Source organism: Peromyscus californicus, unplaced genomic scaffold (assembly GCF_007827085.1).
Source record: "Peromyscus californicus insignis strain IS unplaced genomic scaffold, ASM782708v3 Scaffold_13__1_contigs__length_99412109, whole genome shotgun sequence".
In the NCBI taxonomy this organism is placed as follows: Eukaryota; Metazoa; Chordata; class Mammalia; order Rodentia; family Cricetidae; genus Peromyscus; species Peromyscus californicus.
The window spans coordinates 88,473,690-88,485,527 of record NW_026294424.1 but is presented as its reverse complement, the minus strand read 5'-3'; the positions used below and the strand labels follow the sequence as shown (position 1 = coordinate 88,485,527).

Genomic DNA, 11,838 nt, shown 5'->3' with positions numbered 1-11,838 from the left:
CACGAGAGAGTGAAGAAAGGACAAGAAGGGAAGCTTGGTTCTCAGTGAATTCCTCCCTCGGGCTTAAGAAGCAGGGCCTCAGATACCTAAAGTTCCATCACAGGAGAAAAACAATGACTTCTCTGAGAAGAAGTCAGACAAGGATTGGCCACTGTGAGCAAGAACACATCATTTTGTTCTTCTGTGCCTGTCTAGGTCTTGGTTTCTCTCTCTAACCCTATTGCCAAAGCGATCTAACCGGCACAGTCTTGGTGACCAAAAGAGTTTGGTAATTCCCAGTGCACAGAGAGAGGATTATTCTTAGAGATGAAGGGAACATTGTTCTCAGACATGAGAGGATATCCTGGAAGCAGAAGGTAGCAGCTCTTCCCAAGTTGGTTAAGTTGCTACAGGGATGTCTGCAGAAGAGGACGTCAGAGTTGGACACACACACACACACACAGAGAGAGAGAGAGAGGGGGGGGGGGGAGAAGGAACTTCAGGTACAGCATGATATTATCTTACTTCATCTCTCGGAATGAGGAGTCTTCTAAGGGGAAAATATGACTGATGATTTGTATTTAGAAGCAGAAACCATGGGCAATGTGCTGCTGGTTTGGGCGAAACACCTGTCAGACACCGAAACTATTGATGATGGGTCAATTCATTTTCTTATTCTTTTTTGGGGGGGGCTAGAATGGGGGGGGCGAGACATGGTTTCTTTTTCATGATTTCTCTATATAACCTTGGCTGTCCTAGAACTCAATCTGTAGATCAGGCTGGCCTCGAACTCAGATATGCATCTGCCTCTGCCTCCCCAGTGCTGGAAGTGAAGGCGTGTGCCACCACACCAGGCTACCACTTTCTTTTATTCAGAGAATGATAGCTAGTGAGTTTAGAAAGAGAGTGAGATACGAATTTCATTATTTGTTTTATATCTTGCTGAGCATAAAGGTTCACCAAAATTGAGTGCACAATTTGTGTTTTACAAGTGTATATGGCAAGCCCAGTTTAGGTCTATCCCTCTCTTGGGGTATTATAGCTTTAATAACCACTGGGTGGTTATTTTTTAGAAATGTGCTTCCTGGTCTGGTCCTGGGAAATCATATCCATCTCATGGGATGGATAATTCTACAGCCTGTCAGGAAGAAGTTCATATTCTCCACTCTCTCCTCACTATGCCTCTTCAGAGGAAAAGAAAGAAAGAAAAAAGACTTTCTTTCCTTTCTTTTTTTCTTCAGCAGTCTTTAGTGCTGTTTCCCTTGACATCATTGTGATTACAATCTACCTTCCTCTGAGTTCCCATTATGCTTTCTTTGGGGTTGATCTGAGAGCCCGGTAGTCTTTAAAGGCATGTGTGTCATTCATGCCCTGCCCTGCCATCCCTTCTTGGATCTGAGTGGTAGCCTGCCGGCTCAATGGCTTCTGAATATGAGTTCCAGAAGGGTTAGCAGTCTGAAATGATACACTATTCATCTAAAAGCCAATGCTTCACACTCACCTGGATGGGGAGGATGTGTGAACCAAGTCTAGTATATTGACCCTTGAATGATGCCAGCCTTTCTACCACTCCCTTAGATGAATGTCTAGAGATCTCTCAAGGGACAGCTAGTTTTCTGTCAGGTCTGTAGATTCCTGAACTCTGACACCACTGGTCATCAATAGCTCTACACAAGGTGAGCTGAACACAAGAGCAACAGATTATGGAGAACTGCTCAGCACTCCTCACCAATGCCAGGCAGGGTGGGATCTTGGCATGTCTAACAGTCAAGAGGGAGACTTTTGATGAGGCTGGCTTAAATCTGGAGAATGTCACCAAGCTGAGAGACCTTATAACAGATTTCTTCACTCAGCCAGGAGAAAGATCTTACCCTGACATTCAACACCTGAACTCTATCTACCCCATGCCTCATTTCAAACTATAACTCTAGACTTTAATCCCAGCACTTGGGAGGCAGAGGCAGGGGGATCTCAGTGACTCTAGGCTAGCCAGGCCTACAGAGTGAGTTCCAGGACAGTCAGTGCTACACAGAGAAACCCTGTCTTGAGGGGGGCACTGACTGACACACTACGTGCATTTCCCAGGTAGACTCATTCCCTGGTGCCTAATTCCAGCTGGCCTTTTGAGCAGATAAGCACTTACCCTGCAAGGAATTGTTTGCTGGGAGTGAGCAGAAAAGCATTTCTTCTCTTGGGGAAGGAGTCTATTGAGAGTACACACAATGCTCAGGCCTTTCTAGGTTGGAATTTGCTAATGATGATATACTTTTTGAGACCTTTGGGAATGGGGAATGATACCAATAGTAACAACAGTGAGATTCACATTATTTTGCAAGAGTTTTAGAAGTCCTCCTAAAATCTAATTTAAATTAATCCTCTGCTTATATTGCCATTTGAACTGTTGGAGTACAAGCCATCTTCCATGATTTCAGTGCAAATGGACAACAGGTGTTCCATAAATTAATTTAACATCAGTAGAGGATGTTTTCTCAAATGTGATGTGGAAAGCCTATAACTTTCAACATATTTTTAAAAGTACTTAAAATCACCAGCAAATATGGTTTTCAATGAGAGTACTTGGAGAAGTAGTATCCTTAAAAACTCAAAGGTGAAAAGTTTGTCAGAAGCAATAGTAATACCATAGATGTTACAGAGGACAGGAAGTGTACTTCATGAGGTGGAGGAAACACTAGGTAGTGGGGGTTGACATGCATTTTTGCTCTTTTGAATGTATTAGATAAAAAGCTACTTCTCAAGCTGGCATGGGAGTCCCTAGCAATAGGATAATCAGTATATCAATGAGCCTCCATAAGATTTTAACAAGAACTCATGTTTTAGAAAATGGATTATATTTAAATTTCCAAAGGAATCTTTTGAAATATTCCTAAGTAAACATAATTGACTATAATGATTGTAATATTTGTGATTTCCTAGGCCTCAAATTCAATGTAGGCCAAAACAACTATGCACTTCACTCATGATTCTATCTATCTATCTATCTATCTATCTATCTATCTATCAATCATCTATCTCTAGATGACTGTAACCTTTTTAGAGTGAAATTGAAATTCCAATATTGAGGAATACATAAATGGCAATTTTCAACTAGAAGCCAAATTCACCCCAAGAGATGCCCACATCCTCCATCTTCTCCTGCCCTCCTCAGGGTTTTGCATCTCTTACTTCAGATGTGCTGTGCCTGCTGTGGAGTGCATTCCTTCCTTGCCTTTAGAACCCATTCTAAAGCAGCATCACCCTGTCCCTAAGGCCTTCCCCTCCCAAGGACCATAACTGAAGACACACACAGATGTTTCTAATGTGTAGGGACCTACATGGACACCCTCCCCCCCAAAGCCTGGCAACAAGAGAGGCCAACCAACCTCAGTGCTGACTTTCTTTCTACTTCAGGCTGACTCTTGGCTTCCCTGGCATTTGAATTGTCATCTTCCATCAAAAACAAAAAACAAACAAGAAAAACATTTGTTAACCCTTTCTCTGTATGCCTGTGTATTTACAACAGTGTGAAAGTTGTTGAAATTAGCAATTAAAAATATGACTTTCTCTTACTTTCCTTGGCTGCATGCCTATAATGGACGCAATGCTCCTTGCTGCATGTCTTCATGTGACACTGTTTTGAGAATACAATTCAAGGGAAGTCATATGATAAAGCTATTGGCCCCCGGAGAGAGGCAAAATAGTAAGGATATATTTTCTCAATATAATTTTACTGTGTAGTATTTGTGTGTGAGTATACGCCCCTCAGCATCACATATTCTTAGGTCTATCTGAGGTCCTAGCATATTGTTTGCATACAAATAGGGTTTCTCTTCAGTTGTGGAGAAAGCCAATGCATTGTGACTACAGCAGATTACATTTCCTCCCTAGACTCACTGAGTGCTGTATCCCAAGACCCTTTAAAACTGAATCTGAACTCAGAGCTTGGGAGAAAGCAAAGAATGAGAACGGCTGCTGGGTCTGGAAAGTTTCTGATGTCTGGATTGTCAGGTGCCCATGTCTCAGCAATAGCAACAGAGCTAAGAATCTTCCAGAGAAGGCCAAACCACAGGCCTCAAGGAGGGAGCACCCAACAGCATTTCCCAGGCTTGAAAGTAGCCAGGGATCCATAATATTTGCATTAATTCACCAGAATGCAGAGCTGATGGCCGAAGATGTCACCTGGGAAGGGAAAAGGGTACCGCCCACAGCGAGTGGAGGGCACCAGGTTGAGAGAGGCTCGAGGAACCTTGAACTTGGAGCAGGGACAGGCCAACCAGTGTGCTTGGCGCTCTCCTTAAGGCTGAGGCCCAGAGAAATTCTAAGGGTCTGTCACATTTCCCAGACTGCCTAACCTTCCAACAGCTTCCTCTCAATTAATGCCAAAGCTAGGTGCTAGGCGATTGTTGTTAGAACGGGGCCTCCAGGGCGAGCCCTGCTCGGACAGTAATACTCCTTCACTTCTTCGCCAGCGTCACTCTCCACCTGCTCCGGTGCGGTGCGTGACCTCGCCCTGGCAGATCGCCCAGCTTTTGCGAGTGCCGGCAGGGTTAGCACTCTCACTAGCTGGCTGCCAGTGACCTAGCTCAGCTTCCGTTTCCCTGCAATTGAACTAGCTGGCAAGAGCTGCCTCGGGATTGCAGTGAGGACTCGGTGAGGGAACGAGGGCGAGCTAGCTTTGGAAAGCCAGTTGCTGGGCAGATGGTAAGGGATTACTTCCGTGAGCCAGGGTTAGTTTCATTTCAGTCTTTGACATCCTGGGGAGGTCTCAACGCCTTCATTAACGAACGAATATCCTCCTTAGTCAGAAGCCTGGAGCACCGACCCAAGAAGAACCGACCTGTAACACGCGAGCAGGCTCGCTGTCCCACCCGAGGAGCGACACTGGGTTCAACTTCTTGCTCTAAGAACATCGGGCATGTGCTACAGCCTCATCTATGAACACAAGGCAGTGCAGGAGCCCTTCTATGAAGTTACTGCGAGGATCCAGTTTCTACTTAGCAAGAGCACAGAAATGCCTAGTGTAGGGCAAATGCCCAATGCCAACGAGGCCTGCAGCTACTCAGACTGCCTTCATTTCCTCATTGGGAATGCAGTAAAGTGTATTCCCCTGCTTTCCAGGGGGGGGGGGGGGTTCAGTGAAGGCCGAGGAGATATTGTCTGCCTCCCGACCCAACCTGTCTCCACGAGTTTGCAGGAGGCCAGGAAAGAAGGATAGAAGGAATAGACAGGGTTCCCCCACCCTCCATTCCCATTGGGAAACTTTGCTTCAGGCCTGGGAGGTTCCACTCAACAGGGTGCCATGTTAGATACAAGAGGAATCAGGGCAGCATAGTCAGAGGTAAACCTGCTCAGTCAGTGGATGGAAAACATGGGAATGTGTTACTGGTAACTCATGACAGACCAAGCAGCCGGATCCATAGCAGCATCTACAGGACCCGCAGCATCCACAGGGCCCTGGGACAGACAGCACAGCTAATTTTCATAGGGAGGTTCCGCAAGCCACGCCCTAAGCACTCTCTCCCCGGCCTCCAACCTGTTTCTTCTCCTTCTCCCCTCCCAGTCCTGATACCTACCTGCATACTAGCCCAGCAAAGGCCTCCTCCTACTGAACACACCCTCTACAACTAGGAATACTGTCCCAAGTTTATAATCTTCAGCTATCTGAAATCTCCAGCCCAGTCCCCGGACTCAGAGATTTTCGTGGGTCCCCAGTTTCTCCTCCTTCTAAAGGATAGCACTGACAGTAGTTAAGAGCTGTCTATTTGGGATGCTGAGCACTTAAATTTGAGCTTTAGGTCTTCAGTTAGCTAGTTATGTGTCTGAGCGAATCACTTAACCCCTCTGAACTTCCCACACTGCAAGCCCAGGCTTGTGTTCAGATCACAGCTCTGTCACTTGGGTTAACCAGTCCCTCTGCACTGCTGCTTCCTGTGAAGAAGGGGTAAACCTACGATGATTAAAAAATAGTCAGTGTGTCAGCATAAGAATTAAGTGTGGGTGAACGTTTGGCCTCACACACAGGAAAAGGCCTGAAGTTAGTTGTCTGGAGCATTTGAATGGCTCCCTTGTGAGGTGCGCAGTGAAGATAGCTTTCCAGTGTTGGCTCAATTTCTGCATGTTTTTTCCTTTTTAGAGAGAAAGAAGATGCAGAGGTGCATGTTGGAATGTGGGTGGCCATGTTCCTAAGAAAGGTAGGAGGAAGTTAGTAGCAGAAAACTGTGGCATTTGTGGAAGCTGTCCCTGACTTTTCAGTTTCTAGGGTCAGGATGAAATGTGAAATATATATATTGAAAATGGCATTTCAAAGGTCAGGAAAACAAGGAGTATGTCTGAAGTAGAAAGAGAGCCAACACTGAGGTTAGTTGGCCTCTTGGTGCCAGGCTTCCAGGAGCTGTGCATGTTATCTCTGTGTTCCCTAGGGTGGCACAGGGTGACACTGTACCTTAGGGACACAATGACCTTAGGGGCAGGGTGACACTGCTTTAGAAGAGGTTCTAAAGGCAAGAGGAGGGGCACCCACTGCACCAGCAGATGCAGAACACATCTGATTTAAGGGAAGTAAAACTTAGGAGAGGAAAAGAGATGGCAAATGATACGGGTGCATGTGGAGATGAATTTGCCCTCTAGGAGAAGGGTGCACTGTGTGTATCCCTCAACAATTGGATTTAAATTTCAGCCTAAAACTGTTGCCATCACAGACATGCCTTAACTGTCTTCCGGCTCAAGCCCCTTCGGGGTGGGAAGCACACAGGTCTCTCCATATTTGTTCTTTCCTCTCTCCTTCACGATGATTAGTGTCCTCTGGCTTTGGCTGTGGGAGCACCTTTTTCTCTTCTCCACTGATTAACAGGATAATCAGCAATGATGCCCCACTCAGCAAGACATTCAGGAAAGCCTGGCCTCCAACAGCATTGGAGACCATGTCCTTCCCTTCTTCACCCTGTGGTCAGAGAATGCTGAGGCAGCACCAGCAACGTGCGGGTATTTCATAAACTTCTGGCTCTCAGTGCGCTCTCCACGCAGATCCTGACTTTAAAAAAAATGCTGTTACCAGAAAGGGCGAATCAAATCAAATCAAACTAGTTCCTTAGTGTTTGACCCCGGGGGCGAAGGAGACACTGGTGAGAAGGAGCCACAACTTGGAAAAAAATTTATTTTTCCTAGCCATAAATCTCACCCCCTTGTTCCTCTGCCCAACCAAGCATGATAAAGTCCTTTTCCATAAAGTATTCAGCATTAGAGCCACAAAGCTCCCCCAATCAGCAGCCATCTGCTTCTACCATAACTGCTGCTGCTCCCGAAGCAGGGAGAGCAGCCGCAGAGAAAGGGAGCGCTGCTAGGCTCCTGGACAAATGAGCCTGAATAGCCCCGGTTCTCCTTGTGTATCTGTATCTATAGAGACAGGAGAAGAAAGGCTGCATTATATTGACACAACAATTGTAAAACAAAACACGGAAGAGGCATCCAAAGGGCAATATCGCATGCATCAGGGGTCCCCAGATAAAAGGGGAGCTAACAGATTTATAGAAACCTTTAATTGGTTTTCAATTGAAAGCTAAAGAGGCTGGGGTGAAGCCTTGAAGAGCGGCAAAGTGCTCTCTCATTCAGCCGTCTGGAGGCGTGAGCGATTTCACGGAAGGAGAAAGGGGACGCAATGGGCCTTGCCTCTAGGGCCTGGGAGCCACGGGGCTGATTTTTTGACTCTCAATCTTCTCTCTCTCTCTCTCTCTCTCTCTCTCTCTCTCTCTCTCTCTCTCTCTCTCTCTCTCTCTCTCTCTCTCTCTCTCTCTCTCTCTCTCTCTCTCTCTCTCTCTCGTCCTCTCCCTCCTCTCCCCCCTCCTCTCTCTCAACCAGTAAGGGGAGAAAGAAAGGGTGCAAAAGCCAATGAGAACTTCCTAGCTCTAGGTTAGAGAAATGTGCTCAACAGGGAAGACTAGATCTGGGCTCTAGTTAGCGTAGCCGGCCTCAGAAAGAAAGGGGAAGCCCCGCCCTCACTCGCTGCTCTCCAAGAGCAGCCTCAAACTGCAGGAGGGGTCTTTCAGTACTCAGGACCCAGAGTGGTCCTAGCCCGCGCATTTCGCGCCTAGCGAGTGTATTTCTCACCCTGGCGGCCGCCACCCCCCTGCTGTAGCGCCCACCCACACAGCAACTCCGGGTGTCGGTCTGTCTGTTCCTAAAGCTAATTTATTGGTCCAACCCTCCATTATCATTTTCAGCTTCCTAATTAATCAAAGATAAAAGGCAATGGCGCAAATTACGATTATGAGGGACCTGGAAGACGGTTTTGAATAAAATGGGAGAAGTGAAATATGATTAATTGGACGACATGGTAGTGAAATCTCAAGAGCGAGCAACAAGCCCCAGAGGGGCAAACCCTGATTCTTGCAAGCTGACCCAAACAAGGGGACAGGACCTAGGTGAGGTCACGTGGGTTCGAAGCCTGGAAAGGAAAGAGCTGGGCTTCAACTCGAGCTCCTAACCTACCTCAGCGCCTCCATCCAACCAACCGCTTCCCTACCCCCACCGCGGTGCCGACCGTCCCGTCCAATTTCTGCACTCCTGACTAAGGAGTCAATGAACGTGCACCCCAGTTTCCCGTTTTTCTCCTCTCACTGCTTCTTTTTTGCCCTCTCACATCCCTTTACCTTGGCCAAGGCTTCGTGGAATTTCAGAAAAGCACGTCCATAGGTCAGAGATCGCGCGGACTCCTGTAAGGGATCAACAGAGCCCTTGTCCTGTGCTGCTTTTCAGAATTACGCGCAGGATTAAAAGGCAGACACCGCGCGGGCTCACAATTTGCACTCGCTGGTCGTTGTGATTAATGTTTCCGAGGGGATTTATTCTGAGAGCTTATGGAACCTGCTCCCGGGGTCTAAAGCCCCGCGGCTGGGGCGCAGCGGCCCCGAGGGCACTGTGGGCACGCTCCGGGACACTTGGGGATTAGAGGGGACGTCAGATGGGCGCGCAGGGGCGAGGCACCGCGGCTGTTAGTGCGTTTTCTCCATCCCTACCCCCAGCCCCAGCTTCGGTAGAAACAGAGAGGACTGGTCTGGGAGGTCGACTTTAGGTCTTTGGGGTGCCTTCGTAAAGGCAGGACTCTGTGGGACGTCCTGAGTGCGTTGGAAGGACGGAGCTCAGTTCTAGGAGACTAAACTTCACGTATTGTTGTCCAGCAAGCGGAAACCGGAGCTCCGCATCCTGAAGATGCGCGGCTCCCCACTATAACACTCACTCCCAAGTCAAACACTCCATTTCTCTCATCGTCACCAGAGGACCAACCCCCAACTTCTCGGGTTGTCATACTTTCGGCTGGTTGGAGGCACCGTACAGAGCAACAAGTCTGGGCAGGAAACCCATCACCCTCCACATCACCTCCCAGGGCGGACAAAATCTTCCTAAGCCACCTTAGGGACTCGTGAATGGGGAACTTTACCGAAATGCAAATTACCGAAATGCTAGGGCGGAGGCGAGAGCAGAAAGAGAACCGGGGTGGGGGGGTGGGGTGGGGTGGGGTGGGGGAGAAGAGGAGGAAGGAGAGGAGTTGGGGAGGAGAGGAACTGGGATGGGGAGGAGAGGAACTGGGATGGGGAGGGGAGAAGAGGAGAGGAGAGGGGAAGGGAGGAGAGAGGAGCGGAGGGGAGGAGAGGGGAGGGGAGGGGAAGAGAAGGGAAGAAGGGAGGAGAGGAGTGGAGAGGGGAAGAGAGGAGAGGAGAGGGGAGGGGAGGAGAGGAGTTGGGGAGGGAAGGAGTTGGGGAGGAGAGGAATTGGGATGGGGAGGAGAGGAACTGGGATGGGGAGGGGAGAAGAGGAGGGGAGGGGGGAAGGGAGGAGAGAGGAGCGGAGGGGAGGAGAGGAGTGGAGAGGGGAAGAGAGGAGAGAGGAGGGGAGGACAGGAGAGGGGGGAGAGGGGAGGGGAGGGGAGGAGAGGAGAAGGGAAAGCGAGTGAAGGACAGTGAGAAGAGAAGAGAACTGGCAAAGTGGGTGGTCTCGCCAGGCGGTGGGCATTACCACTCTCGGGCGGAAGGGGGCGTCCTTCCAGGGCCGAAGCGGCTTTCGGCTGCGCGGGGCGCGGCGCCTAGACACAGTCTGACTCGGGAGCGGGTTCTGGGTGCTGGGCGCCCTCTCCTGGCCGCCGTGCAGCGGCTCTGGGCTGTCCCCTGGGTGGTCCCGCCGGAGCCCCGCCCTCGACTCGCTGGACGTAGGGTGGGGGCGGGGGTGGGGAGGGAGGTCAAGGGAGAGCGCGGGTGGTCGCCCGGGGCAGGCTGGGGCTCGCGCCCAGTGCGCACCCGGACTTCTTACCTGCGGAATGCGGGGCGCTCCGTCCCGGCCAGCGGACTCCTCAAGTCCCGCGCTCCGGCACCGTGGTCCCGCCCCGATCCCCGCCGAGGCTCTCGGGGCTGGGCTGGGCTCTTCAGCAGCAGCTGGGAGGGAGCGACTGCCGGCTGCTGCCGGGCGGTGTCGGGGGGCTCGCCAGCCCAGCGCAAGGAGCGGCCATCTGGAGCCCGGCGGCGGGCGGGGCGCGGGTGCTAGGGACCGGCCCTGCCTGCGGGACCCGAGGCCAAGGGCAGCGGCCCGCGCGTGGGAGCAGCGCCTGGGGGGCGGCGGCGCCTTGTGGTCTCAGAGCTGGTAGCGATCGTGGGAGGGCGTGTATGGGGAAGGTATGGCTCCTGGGAGGATCCGAGGTCTGCCCTCCTCAGGTAGCCCAGATTCGGGGCAGCCCCCTGGGGTAGATGTGGCGGAAGCGTTGCGGACAATCTAGCATCCCCCGTGAGCTCAGCGGTTCTGCTTCTAGGGTGGAGACCCTCACCCCCAGACTCGCCTGCAGATCCGCTGTTGGTCTAAAAATCTCTAGTTTCCCTTGCCTCCCAACATCGTTCATCCTCCTCGAGGAAACATCCCCTCCCCTCAAAAGACGTGTCTTTTGGACACCTCCACACTTTATCCAGAACTTGAGACAGACGCTGGGCAAGGTATCAGGGTATCTTCCTTGGGGAAAATGGTCTTTAGTTTCCCAAGGGTGGTGGCGGCAGAGGGAAGAACCGAAGGGGCCGCCGAAGCGTGGGACGCTCAGTGCACATTTAACATGGGGGGTGGGGAGGGGGTGGGAAGTGTGGCGTCTCCTCTCCGCTCCTCTCATTTCAGATCTCCGAGGCGCTTTCAATTTCTTCTATACACTTCTAAGAGGTTTCTCTAGCGATGCCAGCCTACAGCAAACTCGAGGAAGTAGAAGACAGGGGATGGTGTGCAGGAGGCCAGGGGACACATTCCGTGAACTCAAGTTTCTCCAGTTTCGAGCTGTCTCTTAGACATCCTCAGGTTTATAGTCTTACAGTAACACAATGGGAGCGGATGGGGCTTATGGACAGTCAAAGGTAGTCTGAATTTAAAAAAAAAATGAAATAAAGGGAAGACAGACCCATTCCTACCCCAAGGCATTAAAAGACACCCCCAACCCCCAGCTGTCTCGTGTCCGGCAGAATGGCATTATGTAAAAGACCTGGCATGTCACCCAGTGGCACATCTGGTAGGTGTAGATGGCATTCATTAGCACGGGGCTCCCACTCTGCGGCATGCCAAAGCTCTGACAGAGATGCCCGCTGCCAATCATTCATTCGCTGCCAATCCCAAAGCGCGGCCGGGTGGGATGGCTCCCTTCCACACTGCCATCAGGACTGGAGGAAACAATGTGTTGAGACACGAAGAGATGAAAGCGGAGCTGAGGATGCTAGGCACCCAGCAGATGCATCCCGTGAGGAGATAACCAGGGAAAGAGTCGTTTAGCAAGAAAGCATATGCAGAATCGCAGGAGGGAGGCTTGGGCAGGGGTGTGCCTCACAGCCTGCGGCTGAGTCGGGGGAAAGG

General features: G+C 50.6%; 1 protein-coding gene across 1 annotated transcript in view; it reads right to left on the bottom strand.

The window, feature by feature from the left end:
* Positions 1-11,016, bottom strand: part of Prdm8 (PR/SET domain 8) — a 21,240-nt gene extending 10,224 nt beyond the window's left edge. The window contains exon 1 of the mRNA XM_052735430.1: positions 10,276-11,016. The gene's annotated coding sequence lies outside the window, so the exon portion shown is untranslated. The remainder of the gene's footprint in view (positions 1-10,275) is intronic.
* Positions 11,017-11,838: the final 822 nt, after the last annotated feature.